This window comes from Delphinapterus leucas, chromosome 13 (assembly GCF_059928025.1).
Source record: "Delphinapterus leucas isolate spDelLeu-1000000601 "Yukka" chromosome 13, BTC_Dleu_Yukka2, whole genome shotgun sequence".
NCBI classification, from domain to species: domain Eukaryota; kingdom Metazoa; phylum Chordata; class Mammalia; order Artiodactyla; family Monodontidae; genus Delphinapterus; species Delphinapterus leucas.
The window spans coordinates 62,236,698-62,258,121 of NC_143141.1; the positions used below are offsets into that span (position 1 = coordinate 62,236,698).

Here is a 21,424-nt window from a genome sequence, read left to right on the forward strand (position 1 = left end):
TTGTCTTTATGTCAGTGATTAAATGGAATTAAAAACGAGTGAGGGGCTTCCCTAGTGGCGCAGTGGTTGAGAGTACTCCTGCCGATGCAGGGGACACGGGTTCGTGCCCCGGTCTGGGAAGATCCCACATGCCGTGGAGTGGCTGGGCCCGTGAGCCATGGCCGCTGAGCCTGTGCGTCCGGAGCTTGTGCTCCGCAACGGGAGAGGCCACAACAGTGAGAGGCCCGCGTACCGCAAAAACAAACAAACAAACAAACAAAAAAACGAGTGAGAAGGTTTTAGAACCCATAGAAGACATAATTTACTTTCTTCACCTCATATGCCAGAATACAGAAATCTTTCTTGACTTCTTCTGGGGATTAATTTTACTAAATTGCCATATTTATTCATGCAGGAGAGGTTTGGGAAATTAACCCAAAGCCTCAATAGCAATATGCTTGGCTTGGAGTTGGCACTCACATATTATATGGATGGATGGATGGATGAATAAATGGAAAGGCCAAGAATAGAGTCTAAAGACTGGATGGGACCACTGTGGTAAATCAGGTTCCTGGGGAAGATTTCAGTTCCAGGCAATTAAAGCAGTGGTTTTCACCCTGGCCAGACATTGACAAGCACCAGGGGAACATTTCAGATAAACACTTGGCTCAGGAACCCCCATAGGCCAATTAAATCAAAATCTTTACATGTGGGGGTAAGTGGTAGAGTATAGTATAGGTAGTTTTCAAAAATTTACCAAGTAGAGTTACCAGGTTCTGCAAGTAAAAAGATAGGATGCTCAGTTCAAGCTGAATTTCAGATTGAAAAACAAGTAATTGTTTAGTATAAGTATGTCCCAGGCAACAGCTGGGATATACTTATACTAAAAAATTATTTATTGTTATTCTGAAATTCAGATTTAACTATGAGTCCTTATTAAATCTGGCAATCTTATCCCTCAAGGTATTCTAATGTACCGTTCTGAGAACCACTGAGTTCCATTAAGTGAAGTAGGTAGTGTGACATCAAGAAAATACAATAACAGCAAACTAGGCTGTCCAGAACATCCAGCATTTGGCAGCCAACAGCAGGGACACAGACCCAGAAGCAGTGCTCTACTCTGGAAAGACTAATGGAAGTCAAAGTAAATCCTCAGTTTCAGAGAAATTGGGGTATCAGATAAGAAGCCTAGGCAGAAACTTAAGTTTAAATGAATAATACAAGGACCCAGCTATTTAGTATGATATACTATGGCGTTTTCATGGTCAGAACACTGTTGTGGAAACAGAGAAAATGAGAAGAGAATTTACAAAAAGCAAGATCCTTCACAGCAGCACCAAACTGTGGATCCAGGACACCTGGTGTTTTCTCCGCTAAAGAATGAATTCATCTCAGAGCCTGAGCATGTAAGTTTAAGAGAGTTCTGAAGTGACCTTATTTCTGTGATTGGAGGCCTTTTGGGTTGAGGGCTGGACGTTTCACTATGGCAGAATCAGCAAATAAGCCAGCACTCACATCAACAACTCTTAAATGTGTCTCTATTGACCAGTATTCATGTGAAAGCAAAGGCCAGATGAGAACGGTGTTAAGAAGATAAGCCTTGAGAAGGATAAATGTCAGTCACTACCTATAAGAGTTTCCTTTTTGTGAGCTGAGGATGGCAAAATGAAAGTAGATTTTGACATTAATGGGACTACCCAAGAAAAAAGGTTTAAGGAGTCTTGCTCCGCCCTAGAAAAGTCCAAAGATACTCTGGGAAAAAAAAAAAAAAAAGAGGAAAAAGAAAAGAAAATGTAACAGTAGAATATATCTCAGTTGGAATACCAATTTTAAAATACAGTTGACCCTTGAACAACACAGGTTTGGACGGAACGGGTCCACTTATATGAGTTTTTTCAATAGTAAATACCACAGTACTACACGATCCATGGTTGGGTAAATTTGTGGATGCAGAGGAACTATGTATGGAAGCGAAGGGCTGACTATAAGTTACACGCAGATTTTCGACTGTGTGAGGATCAGTGCCCCAACCCCCATGTTGTTCAAGGGTCATCTATATAGACATAATTGTAACAAGAAATATGTATAATATCTTTAAAAACTCCAATAACTTCTATGTAAAAATATGAAAAAAAGAGACATTAACAGAAAAATGGACAAGAGTAGAACAAACACTTGCAAAGCAGGCTATCCAAGTTGCCAAAAATAAACAAAACATAAAAGGCAATAACAACTTTAGGAACTAGAAAAATGCATATTAAAACTACACAGTAATGATACTACATACCCACCAAAATGGCCAGAATTTAAAAGACAATGTCAAGTGTTGGTAATAACATGAATAATTGGAACGCATGCACTGTTCAATCATTTTGGAAAATCATTCAGCATCATCTATTAAATGTATAACTTTGCATATCCTGTGGTCCAGCAATTTCATTCCCTAGTACTCAACAGAAATGTGTGCAATATGCATCAAAATTCTTATGCGTGTATATTGACAACCCACACTGGAAAAAACTCAGATGTTCAATAGTAGAATGGTTCCATAACTTGTGCTATATTTATGCAATGAATACAATATAAAAATGAAACTCAGCAAACTACAGCTATTCACAATCATTTCATGAAGCTCACAAACGTAAGGTGGAATTTAAGAAGCCAGACATAGAAAAAAAAATAGTATAAAGTCCAAAAACAAGCAAAATAATTTTAACTCTGGAAGTCAGGACAGTGATTATTTTGGCAGAAGATGAGGAGTGGTATTAGGGAGGAGGTATGACTGTTACCGAACACAAGTTCGTGTGCCTGATGCAAAATGGGGCCAGATAATACTGAAATATCAGAGTTTGGAGCAGAGAAAGGTTTATTGCGGGGCCATGCAAGGAGAACAGGTAGCTCATGCTCAAAACAAAAACAAAAACAAAAACCCAAACTACTCCTCGAAGGGTTTTAGCAAAGCATTTTTAAAGGCCAGGTGAGGGAGGGGCATCCCAGGGTATGTGATCAGCTCATGCACAATTCTGTGATTGGTTGATAATGATCAATCCTTAGGCACCAAAAGATCTGGGGGCTACGTGCTCATGATCATCAAGTAGTTAATTTCTTCCATTTGGTGGTGGTGTTTAGCATCTGAAAAACTCAGGAAATATGCACAAAATACTCTTATCTGGGTACTTCAGAGAGGAGCTACAGCAGAGGACAGGGGGGAGTGGTCTGTCTCCAGGAAGTCCTCATAGGGTCCTGCTCGGTTACATGACAGAAACATTTGAGATGCTGGTACTGTTCTACTTATCGACCTGGTGGTAGTTATGTGGGAATATTAACTTTGTGATAATTTTCTGGTCATTTTACTTTTCTCTATGTTTGCTATATTTTAATAAAGGTTTTAAAAATTAAAGACTTATGAAGGGATCTAAAAGATTTGCATAAATATAAATGCCCTATTTCTGTGTAGGAAAACTCAAAAACAATGTCAATTCTTCTCAAATAATCCCTAACTATAATATAATCCCAATAAAATACCAACAGTTTTTTAGGGTAAGGGGAGGGTCAGTAGATGATATTTAAATTCACATGAAAACTCTGTAGAGAACAGAGTAGTTCAAGATATTTTAAAAGTTAAGAATAGTGATGAGATGATAGCTCTTCCCAGGTAATAGTGTCAAAAGAAAATGCAGAAAGCCTCACTTGATATGACTACTTTATTGACTGAGAAACAAATTGGTGAACAGGGAGACTTTAAAACCCAAAGTGCTAAGAAGCTAGGCTCTCAGCAGTTACAGCTCAGTTTATAAATTATGAATGAAGAAGTACATTGTTTTCTGTTGTGATTGGTTACTAGAAACTTACATTCCTTTTAGAGCAGTAGCACTGCATGATGTTACTTGCTTGTAGCCGACTGGCTAGGAAGTTGCAAGGTCATGCTGATGTGAAGAATGCTTAAGCTTTAAGGTCAGAGTCATCATTTTAGTGAAATCAGGACAGTTTCATTTTTGGTTAGAAGGCTATGGGTGGTTGGCTTAGGGGTGTTCTCAAATTGTAGTCTCTGTTGTTTTTGTTTTGCTTTGTTTGTTTTGTTTTTAATCAGTAGTAAAACATTTGACAACTTAATAGTAAAATATAAAAATAAATATTCAATTTCTAAGTATATTAGACGTAATATAAAATCACAGTAATATAAACAGTTTGGGACTTGTAAATGAATATAGAGATTAATAAATTGAACAGAATTGAGAGTCCAGAAGTAGTCAATTACATGTGGAAATTTGGTAGCATTCTAACTCAGTGGAGGAAAAACTAGATTATTTAATAGAACATATTAGAACAACTGTACATTCATTTCAGAAAAATATAAGATTCTTGCCTCTCTCCCTGCAACAAAATATATTTCAGATACATTAAGAATTTAAATGAAAATAATATTAAAGCCTTAAAGAAAACAATCACAAAAGAAATATTTTCTAAGAAACATCAAATTTGAGTAATAAATTGGTATTTTGAATTACACATGGACATTTTTTAATTTGTGTGGAAAAATACCATAAACTTCATAAAAATTAAAAACTGGGAAGAATATTTGCAGCAGATGGCAAAGGACTATATTCCTCAAAATAAAAAGAGCTCTTAAAAACCAATAAGGAGGGCTTCCCTGGTGGCGCAGTGGTTGAGAGTCCGCCTGCTGATGCAGGGGACACGGGTTCGAGCCCTGGTCTGGGAAGATCCCACATGCTGCGGAGCGGCTGGGCCCATGAGCCATGGCCACTGAGACTGCGCGTCCGGAGCCTGTGCTCCGCAATGGGAGAGGCCACAACAGTGAGAGGCCCGCGTACTGCAAAAAAAAAAAAACAAAAACAAACAAAAACCAATAAGGAAAAGAGCATCAAGCCAGTAGAAAAAAATGGACAGAGACAAGAACAAACAATGCATATAGGGCTATAAAACTATATTTATTTGTATGGTACTGGCACAAAAACAGACATATAGATCAAAGGAACAGGATAGAAAGATCAGAAATAAACCCACACACCTATGGTCAATTAATTTATGACAAAGGAGGCAAGACTATACAATGGAGAAAAGACAGTCTCTTCAATAAGTGGTGTTTAGAAAACTGGACAGCTACATGTTAAAGAATGAAATTCGTACATCCTCTAACACCATATCCAAAAAATAACTCAAAATGGATTAAAGATCTAAATATAAGACTGGATACTATAAAACTCCTAGAGGAAAACATAGGCAGAACACACTTTGACATAAATTGCAGAAATATCTTTTTGGATCTGTCTCCTAGAGTAATGGAAATAAAAACAAAAATAAACAAATGAAACCTAATTAAACTTCAAAGCTTTGCACAGCAAAGGAAACTATAAACAAAATGAAAAGACAACCTACAGAATGGGAGAAAATATTTGCAAATGATGCGACCGACGAGAGATCAATCTCCAAAATTACAAAGAGCTAATGCAGCTCAATATCAGAAAAGCAAAAACGGGCAGGAGATCTAAATAGACATTTCTCCAAAGAAGACATGCAGAGGGCCAAAAGGCACATGAAAAGATGCTCAACATGGCTCGTTATTAGAGAAATGCACATCAAAACTACAATAAGGTACCACTTCACGCTGGCCAGAACGGCCATCATCAAAAAAGTCTACAAATAATATATGCTGGAGAGGGTGTGGAGAAAAAGGAACCCTCCTACATGGTTGGTGGGAATGTAAATTGGTGCAGCCACTATGGAGAAGAGTATGGAGGTTCCTTAAAAAACTAAGAATAGAGCTACTATATGATCCAGCAATCCCACTCCTGGGCATATATTTGGAGAAAACCATAATTCAAAAAGGTACATGTATCCCAGTGTTCATAGCAGCACTATTTGCAATAGCCAAGACAGGGAAGCAACCTGTGTTCACTGACAGATGAATGGATACAGAAGATGTGAGATATATATATATATATATATACATACACACACACACATATATATATACACACACACACATATATACACACACACACACAATGGAATATTACTCAGCCATAAAAAAGAATGAAATACTGCCTGCCATTTGCAGCAACATGGATGGACCTAGAGAATATCATACTAAGTGAAGTAAGTCAGACAGAGAAAGGCAAATATCATATGATATCATTTATATGTGGAATCTAAAATAATTATATAAATGAATTTATTTATAAAACAGAAATAGACTCATAGACATAGAAAACAATATTTTGGTTACCAAAGGGAAAGGGGAGGAGGAGGGACAAATTAGGAGTTTAACAGATACACACTACTACATATAAAATAAACAACAATGACCTACTGTTCCTTCCTATAGTACAAGGAACTAAACTCAATAACTGGTAATAACCTATAATGGAAAATAATCTATGTACATATTTGTATGTATAACTGAATCACTTAGCTGTACACCGGAACTAACACATTATAAATCAACTATATTTCAATAAAAATTAAAATATATGTATGAATTCATAAATATATAATTCATGAATATATGAATTTATGTTTTTTACCATATTAACCATTTTAAGTGTACAGTTAACTAGTTTAAAATGCATTCACATATTTGTGAAACAAATCTTCAGAAATACTGACTCCATATATGAAATACAAATTAAAAGTAAGTTTTCGGGCTTCCCCGGTGGCGCAGTGGTTGAGAGTCTGCCTGCCAATGCAGGGGACACGGGTTTGAGCCCTGGTCTGGGAAGATCCCACATGCCACGGAGCAACTGGGCCTGTGAGCCACAACTACTGAGCTTGCACGTCTGGAGCCTGTGCTCCACAACAAGAGAAGCCGAGATAGTGAGAGGCCCACGCACCGCGATGAAGAGTAGCCCCCGCTCGCCGCAACTAGAGAAAGCCCTCGTGCACAAACGACCCAACACAGCCAAAAATAAATTAATAAATAAAAAAATTAATTTTTTTTTAAAAAGTAAGTTTTCACCAGTAAATTGGTCATGATCAATAGTTTGGTAATATACAACATTGATGAGGGAAACAGTTACTCTCATTCATAACTGATAGGAATATAACTTAGTTTACTTTGAATGACAATTTGGCAATGTCTTCCAAATTTTAAATGCATAGACATTTTGATGCAGAATTTACATTTGTAGCTATTTTTTTCTGCAAGGATATATTTGTATATACACAAACATAAAATATATTTGGTTCAGCATTGTTTGTGGAACCTAAATATTGATAAATAAATCATGTCATATCTACTTAATGGAATCCCAAGTAGCTCCTACAAAGAATAAGCTTGATTTTTGTATAATGATCAGGAATAGCCTCCAAGATACAGTAGAAGGTACAGCATTCAACACTACTATTTGTGTTAAAAAAAAAAAAATACTGACAGGGGATAAACAATGATGTGCTTAGATATACTGAGAATTTCTCTGGAAGCGTTCACAAGACAGTGGTTTGAGAGTTACCTCTTTGGATCAGGACTGGAATATTAAGGGTCAGGAGCACATAAGACCAAAACATGTGTTTCACTGTAAACTTTTATACTGTTTGAAAGTTGCCACATCCATGTCTTACTAAACCAACTCTAAACCAATGGCAGCAAAACAAAGACACCCTGAAACAAAATAACTCTCTTGTCTTTGAATCTGTGAGTCTTACATCAGAGCGTTTTTCCCTCCAGCAGAAGAGGGATTTCTCCTAGCACCTGGACTGCCTGACTTTTCTCAAAGAAGGAGATGAGGGTAAACCTCACTGTAGCCTTGTGCTGGGTGCCATGCTGTAAAATGATTTCAGAGCTCTCAGCATGAGAGGGAACATTACTAGGCAAGTCCAGTAGTCTCTGAGCTCACCTCACTGAAGTAGATTTGAGCAATTAACTACTCCATACTTCTGTTTTGTGTTCATCTGCAAATTAGGAATTTTGATAATGCCTGCCTATAACAGGGAAGAACAAATCTGACTCCATATTAGATCTGTTTTACTTTAACCCTTGTGCTGTTGCCTGTGCTTAGTCATGCTGGCTTTGTACCTTTCGTAAAAGAATGTTGCCTATAGCCTGAAATATACAGGATAGCCTATTCTTAGGGCTCTGACCTTTAAGAGTCCATTCATATAGAGATAAAAAGTAAAACGGAGAATAACATTTGTCTTTTTGGAGGTTTACAGGAACATAGTGACCTGACCTATGTGGACAGCTACGAGAACAAAGGATCCAACACCAACAAGTTTGCGACAACTAACCACCCGCCTCCCTCACCTTGCCTTTAAAAGTGCTTTGCTGAAACCCTTCGAGAAGTTCGGGGGTTTGGGGGCATGAGCCACCCGTCTCCCTGCATGACCCTGCAATAAACCTTCCTCTGCTCCAAACTCAAATGTCTCTGTTTTTTGGCCTCACTCTGCATCGGGCACACAAACTTGCGTTCAATAACAGGCCTGCTTCACAGGTGTGTATGATCACATGAAATCATGTTCATGAAAATGCTTCATTAACAAATATTATCATGTATTTTATTCATTTAAGTCTCTGAAATAGTTTTCAAAAACATGAGCTTACTTTTACAACTAACATGTTACCTGACGGAAGTGTCACAGAAGCGCTTTCCTTGCTTGTGCAAATAAACCAAGACAAGAACAGCTCATTATTCTCCCATCTTCTGTTAAATCCAACCTGAGTCATAACATTCTTAACGTTCACATGGGGTAGGTCTTTGCGGATGATCGTGTCTCCCCCCTCACACCTAGTGAGAAACTTCATACAGCCTCTCAGAAAACGACGTAGATGATTCATCCCTATTCCTTTGTATTCACTATTCATCTACCTCTCAGTTTTTCCCGGTGACAGTTATCAACAGTTTTCAGGCTGTTTCAGATTTGAAATGTGACATTCGTGACTAGCAAGTGCCCTAGAGAAAGGACTCGTGACATGTTAGTATTGAAGTAAATGGAGGTGCAACAAATGACCTGTTTCTCTTCCTGCTCTCACACCAGGCAGAGAGATCCTTCTGAAACGTACCCTCTCTTCCTTTTCCTTTAACTCACACCAAGACCTATCTTTCCAGGTGCCAGTGGTCCCTCCTCGGCTTCTGCTGGCTCAACACAGCCCATATCTGCCTTTGTACTAGTGCCACAGGCAGGTCACCCCAGGTTAATTCCCTACATGACTGAGTCCTCATACAGCATCATCCCTGTCTCTCCTCTATGGTGTGTACAGTTTCAAAAGCCGACTTTCATCAACTGTTCTTCTTGCTTCCCCTTGCCATCACAAATATTATCGTGAGGGTTTCTCTCCGAATTATCCCTCAGTAAAGAGGGGGTCACATTATCCACATTCTTAACAAACTGCGCACATCTATTAACTTTACTTGGAATAATGAAGTAAATGAAAGATGTTCACCTGAAATACCCACTATTAATGCTAGTTTGATGTGTATAGAAGTCACATGATGGATTAGGTTGGAGACAATAAGGAAACAATAAATCGAATAAAGATGTAGGAATTATTCCTGGGGTATGAGCTCATAATTGTGAGTGCTGGATGCCATTGTAAACAAGCCTCTTAAAGATCATTTGAAAAATCAACATAATGACATGTTGTAGGTATCACAAACACACACAAAAGAAATGGAGATCAAGGATACTGTCTTTTGAATGAGTATTTGTGACAAGGGATAATAAATGCCAGTGAAAACGTCCTACACAGATTCAAAAGGGACTAAGTTTCAAAAAACTTCAATAGAAATAAAGATGGCATACTCTGGAAGACTGTTAGGTGATTCAAAAGTGGCTCTATTGGGCTTCCCTGGTGGCGCAGTGGTTGAGAGTCCACCTGCCGATGCAGGGGACACGGGTTTGTGCCCCGGTCCAGGAGGATCCCACATGCCACGGAGTGGCTGGGCCCGTGGGCCATGGCCGCTGAGCCTGCGCGTCCGGAGCCTGCGCTCCGCAACGGGAGAGGCCACAACAGTGAGAGGCCCGCGTATCGCAAAAAAAAAAAAGTGTCTCTATTGAAGATGATGCTCATGTTAAATATTTTATGTGTATGAAATAAAATTACTTACAGAACATGAGGGTAGAAAACACTGTGTGACTAATGCTTTATAAAATATGCTATCTTCATAAGTCTGTATAAAGAAATAAAAAATAAATACAATTTGATACTCATTTGCATTCTGAAAAGTTTACTTATTATAATTGAACTTGTTTTGTGCGCCTGCCATACTTCCCACTGGGAAAGTGGGAGACCCCTTATGTGGAGTCTCCTCATAGTTGTGTTTATTAGTCATCTGGATCCCTCCCCACTCATGTATTCACAGGGTTAAGAAAACTGAGGCTCCAGGAGAGGGTGTTACATTCAAGACTCACAAAGAGTGGTTAATGGCACAGGTGGGACTAGAACCCAGGTTTCTACGTAGGTACCATGCTCTTTCAGTCAGAGAGGGAAAGCCCAGCAACATCACAGAGATAGGACCGAGTATGCTGGGGGTAGACAGTGGTGACGGCAGTAAATGGATGACAGGAAGAGACTAGAAAAGTTACAAGACTTCCATTTTTCCTAAAATAACTATATTCTCTTTTTTTATAACTGAAAGAGTAATACATATTATGGTAAACATGTGGTTTGGTTGCCTTTCTTCTGAGGACTAATTCTTCCCACTCCATAAAGTGTTGTCAGGGATCTCTACCATGGAATTGTGCCCTGTGACAGGAGAGGCACATGACTTGGTTGTATCCTTGAGAGACTCCTCCTCTCCTGAACGTAGTTACAAATCTACCTAGGCCATGCGACCAGGAGGGGTTGTAACAGGGAAGAACAAGTCTGACTCCATATTGGATGTTTCTTTTACTTTAATCTTTGCATTCTATCACTTTCACTACAAGTTAATAACTAAAGGGATGTTGCCTATAGCTTAAAGTATAAATAATGGCCCATCTCTGGGAACCCTGCCTCCCATGTGTGAGTGTTAAGCTAAAATATCTTTGATGAGATCACAGAAAACATCCTGACCAGGCCCACCTGTGAATGGCGGCAGGAAAGAAGAAATTAACACATCCCCTCTGGAGTCTGGCTGGAACCAGGAAATGTTTGCAGCAACTTATTGCCTTTTTTACTCTTCACCTCTCCCTCTTTGTTCTGTAAAAGAAACTAGCCTCCAAACCCCGGCAAGATGGTTCTCTGGGACACTAGTCCACCATCTTCTCGGTCTGCTGGCTTTCCAAATAACGTCGCTATTCTTTGCCCCAACAACTCAGCTCTCGATTTATTTGCCTGTCATGTGGCAAGCAGTACAAGCTTGGACTTGGTAACAGGGCCAGTCAGAATCATCTGGAGAAACGCTCTTTCTCCTGGAGTTATGGAGTGGAAATAACAAAGAGTAGTGTTGCCATTGGCCACGTCTCCTGGCCACGTGGAGGAAGATCACCTTCAGTGGGTGGGAAGGAGGCCAACACTCAGAGCGAAACAGGGTCAAGAAATCTAATGAAGGACAACACCCTGCTTTGATTCACATGTTCTGGTTGTTGCGGAAATAGTGTCCCTAGACTTCCCAGTCATATAAGCCACTAAATGTCCCTTTTTATTCCAGATCAACCAATAGTCTTACAAGTATATCAAGGAAAAAATAGACAATCAAAAGAAGAAAATAGACCCACACACCTATGGACAATTAATCTTTGACAAAGGAGGCAAAAATATACAATGCGGAAAAGACAGTCTCTTTAGCAAGTGGTTTGGGAAAAGCTGGACAGCCGCATGCAAATCAATGAAGTTAGAACACACCCTCACACCACGCACAAAAATAAACTCAAAATGGTTTAAAGACTTAAACATAAGATAACATAAAACTTCTAGAAGAGAACATAGGCAAAACATTCTCTGACATAAATCGTACTAATGTTTTCTTAGGTCAGTCTCCCAAGACAATAGAAATAAAAGCAAAAGTAAACAAATGGGACCTAGTCAAGCTTATAAGCTTTTGCACAGCAAAGGAAACCATAAACAAAACAAAAAGACAACAAACGAACTGGGAGAAAATATTTTCAAATGATGTGACTGACAAGGGCTTAATTTCCAAAATATACAAACAGCTCATACAACTCAGTAACAAAAAAACAAACAACCCAATCGAAAAATGGGTAGAAGACCTAAATAGACATTTCTCCAAAGAAGACATACAGATAGTCAATAGGCACATGAAAAGATGCTCATCATAGCTAATTATTAGAGAAATCCAAATCCAAACTGCAATGAGGTACCACTTCACACCGGCCAGAATGGCCATCATTAAAAAGTCTACAAATAATAAATGCTGGAGAGGGTGTGGAGAAAGGGAACCCTCTTTACACTATTGATGGGAATGTAAATTGGTTCAGCCACTATGGAAAACAGTATGGAGTTTCTTAAAAAAACTAAAAATAGAGTTGCTATAGGATCCAGCAATCCCACTCTTGGGCATATACCCAGACAAAACTATAATTCGAAAAGATATATGCACCCCTATGTTCATAGAAGCACTATTTACAATAGCCAAGACATGGAAACAACCTAAATGTCCATCGACAGATAAATGGATAAAGAAAATGTGGTATGTATGTATATATATATATACATACACACACACACACACACACACAATGGAATATTACTCAGCCATTAAAGAGAATGAAATAGTGCCATTTGCAGCAACATGGATGGACTTAGAGATTATCATATTAAATGAAGTCAGAAAGAGAAAAGCAAATACTATATATATCACTTATATGTGGAATCTGAAATATGACACAAATGAACATATCTATGAAACAGAAGCAGACTCACAGGCATAGAGAACAGACTTGTGGCTGCCAAGGGTGGGGGTGGGAGGTACTGGGAGTCTGGGATGAGCAGATGCAAACTATTATATATAGGATGGATAAATGACAAGGTCCTACTGTATAGCACAGGAAACAATATTCAATATCCTGTGATAAAACCATAATGGGAAAGAATATGAAAAAGAATACTTATATGTATAACTGATTCAGTGCTATATAGCAGAAATTAACACAACATTGTAAATCAACTATACTTCAATAAAATTTTTTAAAAGAGAGGAAGAAGAAGAAAATAGAAATCAACCACATTCATTACCCGGAATGAAAACACACACACACACTCACATGTAGAAATACACTGTTTAATAAAAGATTTGTTTTTTACTAACAATATATTGCAAATATATTTTCATAGGAGACTTCATTGCTTTTGTCGACTCTAATACTAACCAGCTGCATAAGAATGAGCCACCTCTTAAAATCTCTGGTTATCAGTTTTTGCACCTGTCAAGGGAAGAATCTGGAAGTAGACTCCTAAAATCCAGCAAGGTTGGATAGGTAAGTGAGACCTTTGGATGAAATGGTTTAAATGCCAGGTAGAGCAGTTTGGGCAGCATTGAACTACGGTGGCCTCTGAAGCCACAGACCTTCTCAACTCCATTATTTTTTTTTAGTATTTAAAATTATTTATTTTATCATTATGCACATTGAAGGAAAGCATTATAGACAGCACAGTTCTTTCCCACCATAAAATTTACACCCATTTAATTAGCTAGAAACACTAGCTTGAAGAGGTACTGATCTGTTCCATTTGTAATAATTTCTCTACAGCAAACAATTGTCTTACAGTTGGAACATGTTGAAGAAAATATTAACTCACAAGTCTTTTTTTGTTGAGTCTCAATCACTAAGAGTTCAAGGGACTTTGAGAGAACCCTGGTGTCCTGCATGGCCTGATGAATGCGTTAAAATCAAGCAGTGTATTTGTATTCTGAAACTACTCTTAGCTCCATACAAATGTTACTTGGGTTGTGGAGCTCATGTTTCTCGTACTGGCACTTCGATGACATCTGAAGAGCATTTTGGCATGAAAGTTTCACACCAATTTTGTTTCGTTCTTTCTTCATTAGCCCCTGTGCGTCCTTTTCCATTTTCTTCCTTTGCTGTTCTGCTGCTCTCTTTTCTCTCTCTTCTGCTGCCTCAGAACTTCTTTGGCTTGCCAGGCCGCATCTTCTTCTTCTTCCCATGCATTGGTATTTTCCTGCCAGGTACCCAAGTCACCTGATTCAGGAGACTGATGAATAAAAGGCGTATCTTGTGTAACTGCTAGTCTACTAGAGAAACCCGTGCTACCGTCTGGGATGCCAAAATTTACTGGTTCTCTCTTCTTAATAATGATTCTCTGGGTTTTCCTTATAGCTGGTGTCATGTCCTTAAAATAGTCAGGTGCCAGTTGTTCTGAAGCATTTTGCTGTGTTGCCACATTCCCATTCCCGCCTTCAATCTTTACACTTGTGGGTGCGTCTCCATCCCAGGAAGCCCACCCTCCAACATCTGTCTGCTTAGGAACTAATGAATGATCAACTGTAGTTGGCAAAGTTCTTTGGTCTCCACTTAATTTCCGTCCTCTGCCAGGTCTGCGTATTAATATCTTTAGGCATGAGAATACTGTTGCTGGGCAGGTACAAACTTTAAATAACCGAAACTGTGTGATACCCATGGTGGGAATCAAAACCTGCCCCTTCCCCTCCCCGCCCGCCCGGCGGAGGCTCCCAGCTGCTGCGGGCTGCGCGCGCGCACAGAAGGCGCGCGCACGCGCACTGCTGATCGCTTGCTCGAGCTTGCGCTCCGCCGGCTCAGTCCCAGCCTCGCTCATTCAAAGCTGGGCGCGCGCTCCGTCTCAGCCGCCGCTGCTGCCCGCAGCTGCCATAGCCGCCCCCTCGTCGGGAAACCCTCCCCCAGTCCCTCCTCCTGCCTCTCCTCCTTCGCCCTCGAAGGCGGCTCTCGGTAGTTCAACTCCATTATTTTATATATATATATATTTTTTTAGTTCTTATAGCACCGTTTGAAATTTTAAGATAGTCCCCCAAACACAGCTTTATTTTCTTCCTATTTTCCTGTCATTTCCTGAAAATAATACATTTGTTTTTCTTATTATATGAAATGAGCCTTGTTATATACAAGCCACATATAGGAAGTTGTAGCCTCGGCTTCTGAAGAGGGGAAGATATGAAAACCCATGGCTCCTCCCGCTTCCGTGGACTTAGGGCCATGCTCTTATTTAAGATCCTCCTTCTAAATCCCGTTGACGGGACCTCACCCGCTGATACTGTGGCTTGCCTCGCATCTAATAATATCCTGGATCTGGATTTCCTTTCAGATGTTTCTAAATTTGATTCCGCTTCGTTTCAGCCACAGAGCAATCCCAGAGGAAAGGGCAAAGAAGGTTATGGGCCCTTTTCACCCCTGGGAATCTTAGAAACCCAAGAAGGGATTCTCGCAAGAAGGGACTCTTCAGGATAAAAGATCTCCCTGTGGGGAGATGACTAAACCCCTTTATCTGGCGTGTGGCATTTGTGCCTTGTTACGGCAAATTCCTTTAGGGACGTGATTTCTAACAGCCTTTCCTGGAATCGGTGGATACCGTCATGTACAACACACAACCTGAGAAGAGCAATTCAGACACAGAACTGGAGTCCATAAACAAATTAGCCCCCGTGTCCCTCTGCCTCGGTCTCTTCCCTATCTGTGTGGCATGGTTTTACTTTGTCCCAGGCCGCGTTTCCTAACACAAGTGGTTTCATTTGGGTTAACCTCTAACGTTCCAGTCGCTTCAATGACATCCCATCATTATCCTTAGACTAGCGGCTTTTAAACACGATTTCTTGGCACTGGTCTGCAGGTCAACACCGAGATGTCCTGTGCCCCTCAGCACTCAGTGGCTCCCACTTAGGGAAGGTAAGAAGAGAGCCCGTGCTGTGAACACCCTCCAAGGGCCCAGGCACACTGCTTGGCATTTATGTTCACTATCTTTTTTTTTTCTTTTTTTGCGGTACGCGGGCCTCTCACTGTTGTGGCCTCTCCGGTTGCGGAGCACAGGCTCCGGACGCGCAGGCTCAGCGGCCATGGCTCACGGGCCCAGCCGCTCCGCGGCATGTGGGATCTTCCCGGACCGGGGCACGAACCCGTGTCCCCTGCATAGGCAGGCGGACTCTCAACCACTGCGCCACCAGGGAAGCCCTATGTTCACTATCTTACTTCATCATTATAACCATATAGTCTGTAAGTATTATCACTTTTTTTTTTTTTTTTTTACAAATAAACCAAATCTCAGAGAAGTCACTTTGCTCTTGCACATCACCATGTCACGTGGGACATGAAAGAGCTACAATTAAAGCCCTCAGCTCTGACTCCTCCCAGATGAGACCAGAACCTTTCAGAGAAATCCCTAGAGGAAACAAGAGAACAGAGAAAAGAACTGTGGTTTTTCTTTTCCTCACAGAGTAGATCTGTCACAGCTGACGAATCACAGTTGGTTCTCGAGTACCTGTTGACACTCTTTTGCTCGAGGTCTGTTGCGAAAGATGGGGTAAATTGAGATGGAGGTGGAAAAGGAGCAGGGAACTGGGGAGCCTCATTCGAGCTTCTAGGTGCTGGTGGATCCTTCTGACCTATGACACACAAACCTGGGGGCCCCTCTTCAAGTTCTTCTCCTGGGAGACTTAAAGACAAAGCTACTTGTCTGAGCTGAGCAGCTCTAGGCAGAGGAAGGACAGCAGGACTTTTGTCAAAGTGCCAGATGGATGGCCAAGAGGAAGATAGTAGCGATGGTATCCTCTGGAGATGGCTGGCTATTCACAGTCCAGTGTAGGCTTGGCTCTATTAGCTGTGAGGTGGGGATGTACATTAAGATACCAGTCAGCAGTGTGGCCCTGTGAAAGCCATTCTCTATGACTGAAGTAAAGCAAAAATTTGGTTTTGAATTCTTATCATCATCCCCTGACTCCCCAGCCACTACTACACACGTGTGCACACACCCGTACACCCACAAACACAGAAGCTTGATATCTTGCCTTTGGAATTCTCAGGATGCCATGTCAACCCTGCCCTGGGTAGTAATACATATACCTCCAGAACTAGGAAAAGGGCCTGGTCTTTAGCCTTCAAGAGGTAATGGGGAGGTTTCCTAGCACAAGATAATAACGTTTCCCTGCCTTCCAAGTCCTCGGTTGGCACAGGTAATCTTGATTCCCTACCCTCTCCCAGTGCCCTGGTGAGATGCTCAGTGAGGCTGTGATGGCAGTGGCTGACCCCAGGCTGTCCCGGCTGCCTGAAGGAAAATGTACTGCTCTTATTCTCACGTGCTGGAGATGAATGAAGAAAGTGTGTTACACACCAATATCAGGGGGAGGACTGACCTGAAGGGTAATCTGTGATACAGAGGAGGAAGAAGAGATCAAATTTAGCTAGTGCAAACTGAGTTAGCTATAAAGGCGGAAGAAACCGCACAGCAGATCTTGAGAACAAACAAAGAAGAGCAAAAGGCAGAATTATAAACCAGTTTAACCACAAGAGTGAGGCTAACCAAGGACGCTGAGTGAATCAGACCGCGGAGGGGTAAGGCCCTGTTAAGGCTGCACTGGGCACACACCGCCCTGGCCATCACACATTCACCTATTCTGACCGGATTTAAATGAGAAAAATTACATGTGAATAAAAGAAACAGGAATGAGGGAGCAAAGCGGCACATGCTGCACCTTGGAGACTGTTCTGGGAAAGCAGTCCTTGGAGAAGTTTGCAATGAAAGCCAAGGTTACATAAAGGGGTTAACTTGCTCTCCGGAAGAGAGGCAGACCATCAGCACCAGAGGCCTGTTGTTTCTGCTGCTTTGGTAGAGGTCATGGTAGTAATAAGTCCTGTTCCTGCATCCTGGCTAGCTTCCTGCAGCCTCCCACCACCTCATGGCTAGAAATCAGCCCTGAGGGAATGCAGATGCTCACCCTGCAGTGGCCTCTTGTCTTTGCCCTGGGGATCAGGGCCCTCCTAGAGTGGGGTTGTAAACAAGGAGTCAATGACTAGAACTGGCCAGTGATCACGTGGCCCGGGGGTTGTTTGAAGACCCTCACAAAGAAAGAGACAGGTTGGAGTTGGAAGGGTTAGTGACTTCTCTCAAGTAAGACAGCAGTCTGAGCCTTTGTTTTGGTTGACCAGGGCCACACATAAGAGCCTTTCCAGCATCTGAGGTCTTAGCTATGGAATAATGATAGCTTAGCCTGTTGTAAATAACAAGGGAAGGACCAGACTTTAACAGCTGTGGCCAAAGCTGTCTTCAAATAGATATCACCCACTTAGTATGGAACACCATGTGAGTGGTTTTATATGTACATTTTACCTTTACATTCTCTCTCTTAACCTCACAATAACTCCATGGAGTAGATACTATTTATTTCATGGATTAGGAATTTCAGATCAGAGAGGTTGAGTAACTTCCTTAAAGTCACACAGCTATCAAATAGCAGAGTTAGGATTCGAACTCAGGACTCCAAAGTCAATGCTACTCCCCCTGCTGTGTCTCCTGTTAAAAACCAGCTATACCCTCACCCTTGCCATGCAGGACCCCCAAGAGTCTGTAGTCAGTATCCGTACCTTGAGCCAGACCTGGCCTTATTCTGGTTGATCCACACTTCTTAGTATAGTGTGTTAAGGATCCATATTGCATTTTATTGACTCCTTTCATAGAAACAGTGGTGTGCGAACTTGAGTGTAGATCAGAATCACTTGAAGGACTGACTCATTAAAGCACAGATTGTTGGCGCCAACCCTTTGGCGCCAACCCTACAGTTCCTGATTCAGCAGGTCTGGAGCAGGGCCCAAGAATTTTCCCTTTTAACAAGTTCCTAGGTGTTGCTGGTCTGGAGACCACACTTTGAGAACCATAACACTCAGATAATCATGCTGGGGTCGGTGTGGGGGGAAAAAGGGGTTAGTGATGTCCGGGAGAGGTTAGAGGGAAGGCAAAAATTCAGGCTGTAGAGCCTCAAACTGTTGGGGAAATCCAATGTACATTGTAAATTAATGTGTGTTTGTTGTCTACTTTAAAAGTACCAGGACGGATTCTTGAGACAAGTAGATTTACACCTGCACCCTCACAAAGGGAACTATTTCACATCTTCTGAGTCAACCTCACGTGAAAGTGGAGTAATTCTCTCACGCACTCTCAACTTTTATAGTTCCGGAGTCCTGAGGGCTTGTTTTGCTAATGCCTGTTTCTCTTCCATCCAGCGTCATTCTTTAAGAGTCTGGTATCCGAGGAAGTGCCCCTTAAATGCAAACATGTTGAGAAGGTAGTAAGTCTATGAGAGGCGGTGAGCATGGAGGTTAAGGGTGCAGGCCTTGGAGTCAGACATCCTGAACTTCAATTTCCACTCTGCAACGTATTTATTTATCCTTTATCAGATAAATCATCTGCCAATGAGTAAAGCAAGAGTTACAAAAATACGGAGCATTGTCTTACGGCATCGTGAGGTTAGAGTACTACTGTAAGAGAGCAGAGCATTCAAGGAGGAGGACACCAGAGGAAGGTAAATGATGGGGGCTGACGCAGGAGACATGCTAAATGTTAGACTCTGATGTCACAGTGTTGCACAATATGCCTACAGCTGGAAGAGAGAACTCCTCTTATTTATGAATTAGACTAAACAATCCTGGTATTTATTTGTTTATGCTTTTCCTTTCTGGAATTGACGATCAATCCGCATTACCTAAATCAGAAAGTTCTCAGATTTCTTTCCCTCCAAATAATATTTAGGGGAGTTAAGTGTAAATGAAAATGAAGCAGATGGATTAAATTGCCACTTAAGTACACAGAGGCTTGAGAAGCAAATGGAAAAGGCGATTAGCAAAATTCCCATTCTGAGTTCACTGAACCTGAAACACTTGAAAAGGTATTTGCCAGGTGAAACACCCCCAAAATGCAGCTGCAGCTCTACAGACCCCAAGCCCTCTGTCACTGGTCTCCCAGAGTCCCCACCTGCCACTCACCTCACTCTGCTTTCACCAAAAGCCATACAGACTAGCAGTGAACTTGAGAACATATTCCAATTATTACTATTCTTTTAACAGTGAAACCGCTCTAAAATCTCTCTGCTTTTGAAACTGGCCTTCAAGGCTTACTTATAACTTTTGCCACTGAAAAGCACAGAAACAGATCAAGGTGAATGACTATATGGGTTTGAAATCCACTATTGATGTATTTATTCATGTAATTTGCAGGTATATACCAGGAAACTGCAATGTGGAATGAATGAATGAATATGCAAGTATCGTGTCCTAACTCAGACAGTCAGACACCAGGATGAGTGACATCCCTCAAAGACATTATACGTTAGAAAGGGAAGTAAAACTCACACACACACACACACACACACACACATCATCCAGATGAAAAGAAGGATAGTATCAATTTGTAGCCAAAAAGAGGGATTACAGGAGTTTAGCAAGCAGAGTCCAGAGAGCAGCAAATTTAAATAGAGACTATGAAAGAGATCTGAATTCTCAGCTTGGCCTTACCACTCACTAGCTGTTTCTGCCTGGCAAGTCACTCTGGGCCTCGGTCTCCCCACCTATGGGTAGTTGGAATAGATTCATTTCCTAGCATTAGCACCCTTTTCATTTTTTTGTAAATGAAATCTTAACACAGAATTCCAGTATATTAAATAAGTCAAAGCAGAGCTTTCCCAGGAGACACTGGGTGGAGCCCCCTCTTACCATGTCATCCAAAGCAGACAAAACAGAGGTGGAAACCTCTGGGCTAGATGCTTGAAGGTAATATCAAGTCTAAAAATCTATAAGCCTGGAAAATCACTCCCAGATGAGGTGAACAAAGATGTCTTCAAAGGAGAGGCAGAATACCGGATAAATACAAAGGAACTCAAGGAAGGGGCACTTGCTCATGGTGTATGGACCTCCAAGCGGCTTGACACCCAGCAGTAATGAGCTTGTCCACTTTCATGGAACAAGATGAGTAGGAGGGGCACTGGCTTCAAAGTCAGACGGCTGAGTTTAACTCATTATGCTATGAACGCAGCTGGATGACTGCGGACAAATCATTTTATTTCTCTGAATCTAATTTCCGCACCTTTAAAGTGGTTTAATAATGTCTATCCTCACAGGGTTGCTGTACGTTTTCAGTAAATTTTATATACACACACACTTTTTTTTATTGTGGTAAAATAAAATTTACCATCTTAACCATTTTAAGTGTACAGTTCAGTAGTGTCAAGTATTATTCACATTGTTGTGAAACAGATCTCCAGAAGTTTATCTGGCAAAACTGAAACTATATCCATTAAACAATTTCCCACCCCCAATCCCTAGGAACTAATATTCTGCTTTGTTTCTATGGATTTGACTAGTTTCCTCATGTAAGTGGAATCACACAGTATATAACATTTTGTCATAGACTTATTTCACTTAGTGTAATGTTCTCAGGGTCATCTGTATTGTAGCATGTGACAGGATTTCCTTCCTTTTTAGGGTTGAATAATATTCTGTTGTATGTATAAAACACATTTGGTTAACCATTCATCCACTGATGGATATTTGGTTTGTTTCTATCTCTTGGCTATTGTGA

General features: G+C 40.9%; 1 long non-coding RNA gene and 1 pseudogene across 1 annotated transcript in view; both read right to left on the bottom strand.

Moving 5' to 3' along the window:
• The window catches only part of LOC149747770 (uncharacterized), a 255,263-nt gene that overhangs the window by 23,277 nt on the left and 210,562 nt on the right, over positions 1-21,424 (bottom strand). The gene's annotated exons all lie outside the window — the stretch shown is intronic.
• Positions 12,524-19,849, bottom strand: LOC149747771 (receptor-binding cancer antigen expressed on SiSo cells pseudogene; annotated as a pseudogene).